At 47.1% G+C, this 13542-nt stretch overlaps 1 pseudogene; it reads right to left on the bottom strand.

Annotated features, from left to right (window-relative positions):
• Nucleotides 1-4519: 4519 nt before the first annotated feature.
• LOC137158430 (nucleolar MIF4G domain-containing protein 1 pseudogene) lies at nucleotides 4520-6162 on the bottom strand (annotated as a pseudogene).
• Nucleotides 6163-13542: the final 7380 nt, after the last annotated feature.

Below are 13542 nucleotides of genomic sequence, written 5' to 3'. Positions count from 1 at the left end.
AGCCAGAGAATCTTCCCACTGATTATAAAGGATTTGCATTGGGCCTCGTCTGAGATGGGGCGTGGATGCAGACAGGCTGGCTGGAGCTTCATCAGCCGAGACAGAGGTGCTGCTGGTGGAGGTATTGATGAATTTTGTCAGCTTCCTCTATAGAAACATGTGGTAACCTTTGGTCAAAGGGGTTTGCAATCTAGGAGTGTCGCCTGGACCTCTTCCTGCGCCTGCAGTCCCAGGTAGCAATGCTAGCTGTCTCCTGGCTAAACACAGATGGGAGAATCTCTTTGTCTTGGAAGGAGATCACTGGAGTTAATGAATGTTGACCCCTGCCATGTGACAGGGGCGCAACCTTTTATAACCCTGACCCATATCAGCGGACTGGGGCCAGGACATCAAGGTCAGTCTCTTAGGTGCACTTCTGCGTGTCACACGACATCCTGACTACACTCTCCTTTGGTCACCTCTAGGCTGGATCATTGTATTATACACTAGTTTGGGCTCCCCTTGGAGAACCCCCAGGACACGGCAGCCCTGCCTCTGTACTGGTACAACCAAAGGAACCTGTTGCACTTGTGCTCCTCTGCTGGATTGTAATTCAGAGGACTGGTATTAATCCAGAGAGCCGTATACACCCTGACAGCTGGATCCTGTGGGGTATACAGCCATGAAAACGTGGCAGAGATGTTCTGTTGTCTTTGAACTGTTCCTTTAAACGCAAGAGGGGCTCCCCGCTCTTCTGGAGCTAGGGGTATAGGGCACTCTTGGTGGAGGGCCTCGGGTCCCCAGATAATTGCTGTATTGGAAGTGGTTTGTCAGCGGCCGAGTGTGCTGACATTTAAGCACAGGGCCCGTCTGTTCAGGTTTTTGCTTAGGAGGGCTGGATGGAATGGGAGTTACCTAATGGACCGACTGGGCCACTGCTTAAGACTTTGAGCTTGATTTTTCCTTCCACATCCACCACGGTAACTCCCTCGGCTTTGGATTTCTGAGATGTAAGTGAGAGGGGAATCAGGCCTTCGGCTTTTGAGTCTTTGCGCTTTCCAGTGCCTTGGTGCCAGCTGCACTTTCGGGGAACATGCCCTCTGCTGACCCAGCTGGGATACTGTGCGTGCTAAAAAAACCAACTGGACATCCACGCAACTCGCCAAACGCCACCCTCTGTGAGCATTAGTTACCCACACCAAGGGAAGAGGGGGAGCCGAATGAAGTGGGGGAAGGGCTGGGGGACAGGAAACAAAAAGTTGGGTCCAACCACGGTGAAACTGTAACAGCCCTCGACAAACAGTAACTGAGCGTCCCAGTGTCCGCACATTCCTTCCCCTCCCCACGTCACAGAGCAGGAAGCCACACGCAGAGAGGTTGGGCCTGACTCTCCTCGGAGAGCGCTCCCGCCCGTTTTACACGGACACAGCTCCTTCGGTTGCACTGAGCCACTCCTGATTCACCCCCGCTGAAGCGCTATCAGAGGGACTTGCCCATGAGTCAATCTCAGGGCTGGGACTGACGCCAAGCAGTGTAAGACACCCACCCCAACTTTAATGGAGCCCAGATTCGGGGTTCTTTCCTGGGCATACATCCGGCAGCTGCAGAGCCTCAAACCTGCTGACAAATCCAGTCTGAGAGGCTGTTCAGCAACTCCCACGCCACTGATAAAATATCAGACACATGCTGAAGAGGATCGAGATAAAAGAACTCAGCAAGATACACTCTAGCCCTGCCCTAAAGTAAATGGACGAAATTCAGCGGGTAAGTAAGCCCACTGAGCTCAGTGAAGTTATACCAGGGCCATGATCCTGCATAGCACAATCATGGAACATCACACAACCTCCTATTTTGGATTGTGCTGGCAATTTATTAACCCTATCTCAATGGAGAAACTGAGGCATGGGGGGGCTAAGTGACTTGCCCATAGCCACGCGACTAGTCAGTGGCAGGCATGGGACACAGAACTCCTAACTCCCTGCTCTGTGTTCTAATCTTTAAACTATTCTCCCTCTCTTATGAATCATATGATCCTTTTTGCTCTGGAATCAGATTGGCCACCCTTTCTTTTAACTTCCAAAGCCTAAACACTTGCATCTCTGCCCACCATCCTTCCGTATCCTGAAACAAAGACGGGCTGAAATTATTTTTCCATACCTCTTTCTTCTCATTTTCACAAGGGAGCTGATGGAAGCCCCCTTGCTGGAGTCGATAACTAGGGAAGCTATTAAATATTGCTCTGAGCGAGATGAAACCTGGTTGTGGGTTGGGCTAAAGGCTGAGTATTGTTTTGGGTGAGCGTGTGAAAGAACACACAGATACTAGTCAGAGAAAGAACAGAGAGAGAGGACGAGGAAGGCCAGGTCTACAATATAAACTTACATTGGTCTATCTACATCATTCGGGGGTGTGACAAATCCACACTTGTGAGCAATGCAGTTACACTTACCTAACCCCAGGTGTAGACAGCGTGATGTTGATGGGAGAGCTTCTCCTATCAACACAGCTACTGCCTTTCACGGAGCTGGATTAACTAAGATGATGGCAGAAGCTCTCCCGTCGGTATGGTAGCATCTTCACTGAAGTGCTACAGCAGTGCAGCTGCACCAGTGCAGTGTTTGAAGTGTAGACCTGCCCAAAAAGAGGTAAGCTAAGTCAAGCAGGAGACTGTAACCACAGGGGGATGACCCTGGAAGAAAAAGCGAGAGCGCTTTTGGATTTGTTGCTTGCTAATAGGATTTGAGTGGCTGGTAAGCTAAGAAACGGTTCCTTTTTGTTCTTGGTTCCTTCTGGGTTCAGAGGCACAGGACTTCATAAATAAAACAAGATTGCATGAAAGAAATACCTGACTACGACCAATTTCTGCTCCCACCTGGGACACCCACACAGCCCCAAACACTGAGTAGCCACTCGGGTCAAATAGAGGCAACATCGGTGTTAGCTATGGAATTGAGTTTCAAAGGAGAGAGCATGTGAGCGGGGATTCCTGTTGGACCAAGAAGGAACAAACAAGGAAGGTGCTTGAAGAAACCAAAAGTAGCCAGCAGAATTAAAAGCAGGAGCTAGAGACTTTGCAAAAGGATTTAAGACAAAACCTAGAACAAGAGCTGGAGGTTTCCATGAAAGACCTCAGGGACTTGCAGGCTGAGATGAGATCCCTGTTGAAGCAACAACTACAAAATGCCCGGACAGATTGGGAAACCTGAGTGCAACACAGCCAGGCTGGAATGGTAAAATGGACTAATAAACTGACCAGCAATCTGACTGCCATACCCCACAGTTTTTCCACCAAATAATGGAGACCAAGCAAATTTTAGCCAGTCTGGAGCTTGCCAACCGAGATGAGTTGCAGAAAGGAATTATGATGCTAAAAACTCAGCTGCAAAAGGAAATCAAAGGGTCACTGAGCACAGTGGAAGGCAGCCACCTGGATAAGGAATTGAGAGAGTCAAAGAAGTTGGGTAAAAAGGGACACTTAAAACAGTTTTCTAGGGGCCCAGTAGGGGTTAGGTCAGTTTATCTGCATCGCTCAGGGGTGTGGTTTTTTCATGCCCCTGCATGACATAGTTATAGCAACTTGATTTCCTAGGGTAGACCAGGACTGGCAAACTGGAGCTCGAACTACTCTGGCTCATCTGTGTATTCGTATCGTTAAACTAGATACAGTAGAAGCTCAGCATTATGAATATCAGAGTTACCAACTGACCGGTCAACCACACATCTCATTTGGAACCGGAAGTATGCAATCAAGCAGCAGCAGAGACGGAAAAAATAAAAAGAACAATAAAAAAAAGAAAGCACATACAGTACAGTGCTGCGTTAAACTTAAAGGGAAAGCAGCTGTTTTATGCTTCCCACCTAATTTCCACAGAAACAATAGGCATTCCTCAGGGGCTGATTGAAAAGGGCTCTTCTCTGGCAGATAAAAGGAAATGGCAGAGACAAGGCGCAAAGAAATTTGGGTGGGAATATAATTCTTTTGGGTTGGGATTTTTTTTTTTAAAGTCAATAAATGGAATTGTATTTAAAATTGGGGAGTAGTTACAAAAGTCACCAGCGACTGCACCATCTAGTGACCTGTTTCACAACTAACAATAGGAGTGTGTTAGTAAAAAGCTCTCCAGTTAAAATCGTAGACCTTTGGCCATCCTACAGCACAGAAACACAGCTCTGTTTTAAAAAAAATATTACCTGTAAAAAATTGAACTGCTCTGAATCTCTACCCCAATCTTACTCCAGGAGCTTGTTGGAATTAAGTATACAGAGTGGAGGTGGATGGGGAAGACAATAGTTTTTAAAACAATGAACAACCATGTATAAAGATCTGTGCATTTTTCCTTCCTCCATGTTCTATTTTCTCCCCAACTTGTAACCATTTTTGGGGTGTATACAATACATCACCCCAAAACATGGGGTCCTTTGCAGAATTACAATCCTGCTCAGCATCTCAAGTCGTCAGTCTGTGAAAAACATTGTCAAGGTCAGCTTTGTGCTTTCATAAAGTCCTTATTTTCCATGCAAGTTTATTTGAAGACTAAAACTATAGTTTTAATCTGTATTGTTTGTCTTGCAAAGCCCTGCTTACCGGTTCGACTCTTTCTTTTAGTAAGCTTGCTTCTCTGGCGCTTTTGCATGCTTGTAACATTCTTCAGGAAAAAGTGGGAAAGGAAAAGCTTCAAACCTTCACGCCACGGTCTAATATTGAGTCGTCATTTAACCTTCCAAAAATAATGGTAAATTCTTCCAAGTCTGTTTTTATTAATAGCATGTCCAACACTTGCCACAAGAGGTGGACTTTGGATTTATCTAATTCATTGAATTCAACTACTGTTGTGGCATCTGGGACCTTGAAGACCGACAGGAAGAGTGATTTTGTCTTTAACGAGTGGGCCAAAAGAGAAACCAGGTTGGAGAAAGTGGTAGCTGACAAGGTTTCCCAAATCTTGGATTTTGTCCTATACACTGAACTGGAATGTCATCTGAAATCTTCTATCATATTCACAAAACTTGCTAGCCTAATAAGCATAGAAGGGTTGTCTATCTTCTCCTGTAGGCAGCAGTCAATGAGAACATGAACCATCCCTCTCTCACTTGCTGATCTTTAAGTACAAATGCACCCAAGAAGTCCTCACTACTCATAAAGACACAAAAAATTATTTCTTCTGATGTCCATATTCATTCTCTGCTTTTGAGCAAGCTCCGATATCTTTGAACTCATCTTTCCTACAGGCAATTTGTGCTGAATCTCTCTGTCAGTCATTGCGACTCCCCTCCAAGATGATCCTACTATCCACCAGCGGCCAACCTGGTCAGGACTGAGGGGAGAGTCCAATGACACACAAAGCTGAGTTTCTCATCCAGAGCCACTGTTGTGAACCAGTGTTCTCTGGAGCTTACACAGCTTCTCAACTGGCTCAGGGTCAGAACCTGTTTTCTGCCTATCGTTGTTTTTTTAGTACCAGCATAGTCATAGACCCTAGACTGCTCCTGAAATTTCTTCCTCTCAGCATGTGCTTTGTGCTGGGCCTCACTGACCAGCTCCTTTGGGACCAAATCATGCTCTTTTCTCAAGGAAAAATTCACATTTTTCAGGAGTAGCAGAATCAGTTCAATGCCCTTTTCCGTAAAACTGCAAACGAGCGTCTTCAGAATATCAAAGTTCGGCAGCAAATGCACCGCATGCAAGTTCCACAGATGGACATTCGAGGCAAACAGGTTGCCGTGTTCTTTCCCTTCAGCATCACTTTTATAGAATTCATCCAATTGCCTCACCACAGCTTCCAAAAAGTGAACATCAACCTCCGGTCCCTCCATATGATGAAGAATACTGTCCAAAATGCTTCCTCCTCCTCCTCCCCTTGGGATCTCAACCCTCCTCCTCACTGCTCTCCTCACAGAGGCCGGAGAAGGTGGCCTCAGGCCCCAGGGAGCCCAGCGCGCAGCCATCCCATCCCGGGTGAAGCTCTCCATCATGGAGGAGGTGCCCCGCTTCCTGTGCTTGCTGAGTCCCGGGTGCCACTCCAGTTGCCAGATCTTCTCCTCCTCCTCGCTGGCTGCCAGCCAGGCCTGTTTCCAGGCAGAGGCCGTGGCAGCAGTGCTGCATCTCTGCTGGAGGAGCTGCTTTGCTTTTTCCTGAGGGAGCTGCCGGTGCTGGTCTCCAGAGGATGGCCAGGCCAGGACCATGGTGAAGCAGGGATATTTCCCTGGGCCCCATCCAGCTGCTCACCCTGGCTTGCCCCGCTCCTTGCCGGCTCCCAGCTCCTAGTGGTACAGGTGGCAGCTCCACGTCAGCCTGCACTTCTCCTTCCTCAGCTCACGGTGGCGCTTCGTGCCCCAGCTGCCTGTGGGCAGAAAGACATTGTACACCGGTCACTAGTGACCCTCGCATCCTTTGTCATCCGTAAAGTTATTTTCTTTCTTTTGGGGCGAGGTTATCAAATGTCACCATTTTTCAGGCCTCCTCGGGACAGTGCATGAAGCTGAGGTGTGGGGAGAGTTGTTTTTATGAGCTGAGTGAAGCCTTGTTATGAGCTGGGTTAAAACCCCGTTGAGGTGCATAGGGGAGAAATGGCCCCGTGGTTAACATGACGGTAAACATTAGCCCCACCTAAAACAAAAGGTGTGCATGCACTCGCCCAGGAACGGCGTAATGTTTTGGGTGCTGGCTGTGGGAGCAGGAGAGAGAGAACACACACCTACTGAGGTGACAGAGAAGAACAGAGAGAAGCAGAGGAAAAGAGGCAAGAAAAAGCGGAGCAGGAGCCTGTCGACATAGAGAGTATGGCCAGGTCATGGTGTATGCTACACACTTCTTTCGGTATAACTGCGTCGCTCAGGGGTGTGAGAAATCCACACTGCTGGGAGACACAGATATACTGACCTTAAGCCAGTCCACCACCCCATGTAGACAGTGCTGGGAGAGCGTCTCTTGCCGACATAGCTACTGCTTCTTGCAGAGACAGCGTAACGAAGCAGAGGAGAGAGCTCTCCCCGGTCGGCTGAGCGCGGCTCCGTCAAAACACTACAGCGGTGGGGCTGCATTGGTGCAGCTGTGTCAATGCAGCATTTGTCGTGTAGACATGCCCTATGTCTACGCTGCTGTGGCTGGCCCATGGCAGCTGATGAGAGCTCACAGGTTTCAGGCTGCGGGGCTATAAAATTACAGTGTAGATGTCTGGGCTGGAGCTGGAGCCTGAGCTGCGGGACCCCGTAAAGGAGCCCAGGCATGTACACTGAAGTTTTATAGACCCGCAGTCTGACCCCTGTGAGCCCCGGTCAGTAGACTCAGGCCAGCTACGGGTGTTTTATTGCAGTGTAGCCACACCCTGTATGGCCCCGGAAAAGGCTAGCAAGAGCTTTTGGGGCTGGTGTTGACTAAAGGGGCTTGTGGGGCTGATACGTTGGTTCCTTCTGTGATCTGTTGCTAGAGTTGCTCATCAACGTGGGGTGTGCTCATTGATTAGGGTTACATTCCTGGGGGGGAGAAGGGGCAGGGCTCTGTAATCCTATCAGTGTCCTGCTTGTGTTACCATAGGGAAGCCGAGAACACGCAACAGTAGATGAAGTTCAGAGAAAGTCTGGCAACCAGCTTGATTGTAAAAGTCATTTTATTGCCACGTCTATAAAACATCTGATACTAGTAGTAATCGCCATACAAGGGGAGACAAACAAACCAAACAGTTACAAAATTGCACGCTTTCAATGGGGGCCCTGGGGAAATCTAGCTCAAATTTGATCACAAAAGTCAGGTTTAGAGCTACACCTGGAGTAAAAAAAAGAGAGCGAGAGAGAGAGAGCTGGGGTCTCACCACTCCGTGACGCTTGAACCGGTCGAGGTTCCCAGGTGGTGGTTGTAGCTGCGGGTCCGGCGTGCTGGAGACAGGCAGAGCCCCCAAGACGATCAGTCAGGAAAAGGTGAAGTCCCAGTGGAACTGATGCAGCTTTTGGATCCAGGCATCAGAACAGAGGTTTGAGCTTGAGTCGGGGTTTTTGTAGGGAAACAACAATGATTGAAGGGAGAACACTAGGTTTGTTTATGGGTAAACGATGACTCAAGGGAGTAACCCAGAGCCGTCTTGTTTAGGCTGAACAATAGAACCTGCTCATTCCTGGCTATGGGCAGTGTTCCTTCGAGGGAGCTCACAGTGCAATCAGGCAGATTCAGCACGTTCACCCCGGATTAGACATCATTTGGCTCATGGTACCTTGCTCTGAGATGCATTCTGTAAGTTGAGTGCTCTATAAAAGCAATGACTGATGGATAAATAAGCATCAGGATTGTGCCATCATTGATTCTTTTTGTACTAACGTGATTTAGCTACTGATGTTGGACCTGATCCCACCCTAATGAAGTCCTACTGATGACTTTGAATGGGTGTAGGAACAGGCTGCAGTGCTGTGTATTTCTGCCAACTTTGTATTTGCTGAGTTGAAATCAGTTCTACAAATATTAATAGAATATGAACTGAGGTCAGTGCAGGCTCCATTATAGCGGTAATGCAGTTCTCCAGCCTTCGTTTGCATGTGCATTGATTTTACTGGGCAAGCAAATGTCGAGCCACTTATTTGTTGGTCAGAACAGAATCTCTGATTGATGTTTAAACTCAGCTAGAACGTCGTTCAAATATGCAGGGGCCTGGCTGCTTTTCTTATGTAACATCCAGGTCTTCACTCCTGGGTCCCCCTGTGTGGAGCTCAGTGCAGGATGGATGCCTACACATGCATTTTGCAATGATTATTTTAGGCAACCCCCCCGGTGGAAGAGTAGGAATGATTATACTTTACACTGGATGAAGGGATCTCAAAGCACTTTGCAAACAGAACTGAATTTATCCTCACAGGCCCCCTGTGCAGCAAAGTATTAGCAGCCTCCTTTCACGGAGGAGGAAACTGAGGCACAGAGAATGAGAGGGGGCAATCTTTAGACAATCTTGTGCCTATATGAGGGGGGTAATTCATACCAGGCCCTTTATCCTGGCTCATTACCAACAGTATAACACATATCTCTCCATGCCTTTCCACAGGCTGTGATCGTATATGTAATGAAGGGTCCTGGAGCTGCAGCTTCCCAGCTCACACCTCCTTTACTACAGTAAAGTATAGCAGAGTGTTCCTTATAGGGCATGTTTTTTATCTCAAGTTAATTGATTGCCAAATGACTGAGCTAACGTGTTTGTCAATACGGCCCGGCCCCTCCCCAGTTCTTTAGTCCAGGCCACAGGTGTTTGGGAAACCAAAAATCTGGAAGAAGTTGGTGAAAGTCCAGACTAACGGGTACGAAGGTGTTAGCTAAATGGAATTAACCAGCATCCAATTCTGCTGGGTTAAGAGAAAGTTTAGTGTTGACAAAGCCATAGAAAGAGTTGCCTTGCTTTGCATGACTCCACCTCCCCTCTTCACTCTCATTTTGCCCTGCCTACACCTCTGCTTGCTTGTTACAACCCCTCTCCCTGTTACAGCACCCTTTGTCTTCCTTCCCCACACCTGCCTTTGTGCCTTGTTGAATGCTACCCTAGGCTTGGAGCAGTATGCAGAGGGGAGACAGTGTGGCTTAGTGGGCTGGGACCGTGAAAACCTGGATTCAATTCCCAGGTCTTACCGGTTTGCTAGGTAATCATGGGCAAATCCTGGCCTTTGCCTCAGTTTCCCATCTCTAAAAGGACGATAATGGTACTGATCCTCCTTTGTAAAGTGTGTTGAGATCTACAAGGCCTAGATATTATCATGTATACCAAGCGCTCTCCATTTCCTTCCAATCCCTCCTTAAAGCGTATTTTTCCATGAAGCCCCCCCAGTGATGATCTGCTGCTAGCTGGCATGCTCGCAAAGCACTAGCCTTTGAACTTTTGAAACTCTACCCCATGTATCGGATCTTCCTGAATTAGATTTTGCGGTGTGCATCACGTCTCTTTGTATTTTATGTGCTTGTAAAAAGCCAGGGACATTTATGGTGCTCTCTACACAACAACATACAATAATAATAGCACATTAACAAAGAGAAGAATGGCATTAGAAGACCTGGGTTGAAATCCCAGCCCTATTGAAGTCAATGGGAATTTTGCGATTGGGGCCAGGATTTCACCCCTGGGATCTAATTCTGGTTCAGATACTTACTTGCTGTGTGATGTTGGATCAATCACTTAATCCCTCTGTGTCTCGGTTTGCCCGTCTGCCAAGTGGAGGTCTTAAGTATTTCACAGCAATGTCAGGAGACTAATTTAATTTGTGTTTGCAAAGTGTTTGGAGATCCTCAGATGGGAAGCGTCACAGAAGTGCAAGGAGTTATGATGTTAATAAAAAACCAGCAGTCCATGGCTCCCATAAACATAGAGCCTGTTGCATTTATCCTCACAACGTGTTTGTGAGGGAGGAAAGCACTATTATCTCTATTTTACACGTGGCAAACAGAGACTTGCCAGAGATCATACGGAGAGTCTTCAGCCAAGCAGGACAGTGAATGCACCTCTTAGGGGTCCTGGCTAGCACCCTAACCATTGGACCATCCTTCCTCTTCATGTCAAACACCAAAATGCCTTCCTGGTGAAGAACCAAAAAAACAACCCTGCCATCCTTCATAAGAAATGTTGTCCCAATAAATTAAGACTGAGATTTTCAAAAGGAGGTTTAGACCCATTGACATTCACGGGAGCTGTGCATTCAAATCTCCTCTACAGCTCTGAAAATCTCCACCTAAAAATTGTACTTCAAAATGCAGACGGCAAACGCCTGTCGACACCCTATGTTCAGTCAACTTGGGTTCCATGCGGCCAATTGATCTAGGGCGCTTGGTCTGAGAAACAGCAGAAAGCAATTCTGCACAATTGCATTTCACTTCATATTGATTGGCAATACCACCGTAAGCGAGTCCACTACCTTGGACCTAGCAACGAAGTTTTCTGTGTTGGCTTGAGAAAGCCATTGATAAGTACTAAGCAATGATGCAATGACAGGGATTGTGCTGGAAGAAGAATCCCACCATTGGCAACACACAGGAACCTGGGACAGAGAAATCTAATACGATGAAGGAAAGTCAAGCAGATCGGGTCAAATGAGTGGTGTGATTACTGAGCAGTGGGTTGGGAAAAACACCCAGATTATTTATTTTCAAACACAAACTCCAGATCACATATTTTTCGTACATCCACACTGAATATTTTTAAAGCTACAACCAACCTGTGATTTTTTTTTTTTTTGCATTAGTTAATATAAACAATAATCTAAAACCCTCACCCAACTATACATAGAAACATGGCTGTAATTCATTTCCGGGGCTCATAAACCTGAATGAAGTCTTAAATCACTAGAACCTTAAACTCAAATTGGATAGACCCCAGGGGAGGAGCCGTCTTTAAGTCGGTAATGGACTGGCAGGGGAATTTGCACCACTGCCCTCTACTGGATGGAGTCAGAATTTCTCAATAGGCACAGTAGGGCAAACTACTTATAGCCAATAATTAACTTGACAAATTTTGCCCTCGCACACCCCCTTTTATTTGTGAATGAAATGGACTTTGATTTTTTTCCAGACTTGTTTGTTATCTGGAATAACAATTGTTTTATGTGAAAATATTTCTACCCTGTGGGCTGCTTGTGAGATGTTAGTTTCATCTATGCCTCGGACATTTATGGGGTATGAATAGTCAGACACACATTCTTATGTATGACAATTATTGTTATTGTGGTAGTCCAAGAGCCCCAGTCATGAAGCAGGACCCCATTGTGCTAGGTGCTGTACAAATACAGAACAAGGAGATATTCCCTAAATCGCCTAGGCACTTTTGACAATCCCACATGCAGGCTGCGATTTTCAACGGAGGTTTCCCGCTCCCTTCAGTTCCTTTCAAAATCCCAGCCAGAATCCAGTGATTGTAAAGAACTGGCTAGTGCGTTGAATGCCACAGCTTTTTCTTGATTGGGATCAGCACTGCTCAGCTGTGTGTCATAGGCCATGTTCTGCTAACAGCTACGGGAGATTCTCCTCTTGCACAGGGGCCTGTGCTGCGGGAGCAGGAGGCGCTGAGTTCTCGCTGCGGTGTGTGTGACATGTGAACGGCCCCGGTGTGAGGCAAGGAGGCCTAGCGTGGATGACATTTTTCCCCCTGACACACACAAAGGAGGAGGTCATGCATTTCTCTCACAAAAGCTTAAGAGCAGTATGTGACAGCGGGGAAAGGAAACGAAAGGGTTTAACCCTTCGGAGCACTAGCAACTCCCAAACTTCCAGCCAAAGAAATGCTGAATGCTCAAAGTGTTTTAAAGAGACAAGATGGGGGAGGTGACATCTAAAGCTTGTCTCTATCACCAAGAGAAGTTGGTCCAACAAAGATATGGCCTCACCCACCTTGTCTCTCTAATGTCCCGGGACGGCTACGGCAACACTACATACAGCAAAGTGTTTAAAGTCAGACACAGCACTTAGATTCTAAGGGGAAAGGTTCTTTACAAGTGCAGGTAAATGCATATCTTCAGTTTCCAAGGGGTTAAACTTTACCATTGCCATAAAGGGATGAAATTCAGCCTGAGACCTGGCATCCACTGCTCGTTACTCCCCTGGTTCAGCAAAGCACTTAAGCATGTGTTTCAACCCAGCCCAAGGCACAGGGCTTTGGTGCAGCTGGGCTTAGATGGCTTCTGGCGAGCCTGGTTCTCCTTTCAGGCTCTGAGACTATGTCTGCATTTAAAATGCTACAAGTGGTAGCGCGGCAGCTGCCCTGCTGCAGCGCTTCAGTGTAGACACACTACAGGAAGGGGCAAGGTTGTCCCATCAGCACAGTTAATCCACCTCCCCCAGAGGTGGGAAGAATTATTCCGTCGATCTAGTGCTATCTACACTGAGGTTAGGTTGGCATAGCTACGTCTCCCAGATGATGTGGATTTTTCACGCCCTTGAGAGATGTAGATATGCTGATGTAAATTTCCATTGTAGACCAGCCCTGAGATGTGAAACCATCTTAGCACTTTTCCAATAAGAAATGTTTAAACACAGGAGTTTTGGTTTTGTTTTGTTTTTTTCTAGAAAACACTGTTTCACTGGCTAGTGTAAGCAGGGCCAGACTGTGTCATAAGGCTGATAACAGAAACATGTTTTCGCCCAGGTGCGTCTCTACTTCTCTACCTAGTAGCTGAGAGCTTCCAGCCCTACTCAAGAGATGCTCAGCAGCTCTCAGGATCTATGTCTGAGCTAAGGATTTTTAAAACGCATCCCATGGGCCTCTGTGGCTATTCTGTGGTCGCTATGCAATAAGCGAAAGCTGTGCTTGTCCAACCACTGATATCAATTGTCCTGAAGAGGAATATCCTAGGATGACACAGGGATTGCTTCATGCCAAGGAGCCTTCATACAAGAACCACTGCCACCTTCTGAAATACCCTGGACTCCTGTTGTTTTTATTACATCTCAGGCAAACAAACAATCGGTTTGCCAGGGTAAGTGCCCTCAACCCACATGCTTTGTCAGTTACACTGCCTTCACTTCTCATGCACCCAGCCTTCCTTTGCTCTCTACACAAGCCAGCTGAACCTGGGGGTGTTTAGGACCCAGCCCAGCTGTTGCTCCCTTTCAGA

Source organism: Emydura macquarii, unplaced genomic scaffold (assembly GCF_026122565.2).
Source record: "Emydura macquarii macquarii isolate MOO-44397 ecotype Brisbane River unplaced genomic scaffold, CSIRO-AGI_Emac_v2 contig_1676, whole genome shotgun sequence".
Classification (NCBI taxonomy): Eukaryota; Metazoa; Chordata; order Testudines; family Chelidae; genus Emydura; species Emydura macquarii.
The sequence above is the reverse complement of the archived record's forward strand: the minus strand, read 5'-3'. Positions and strand labels throughout refer to the sequence as shown.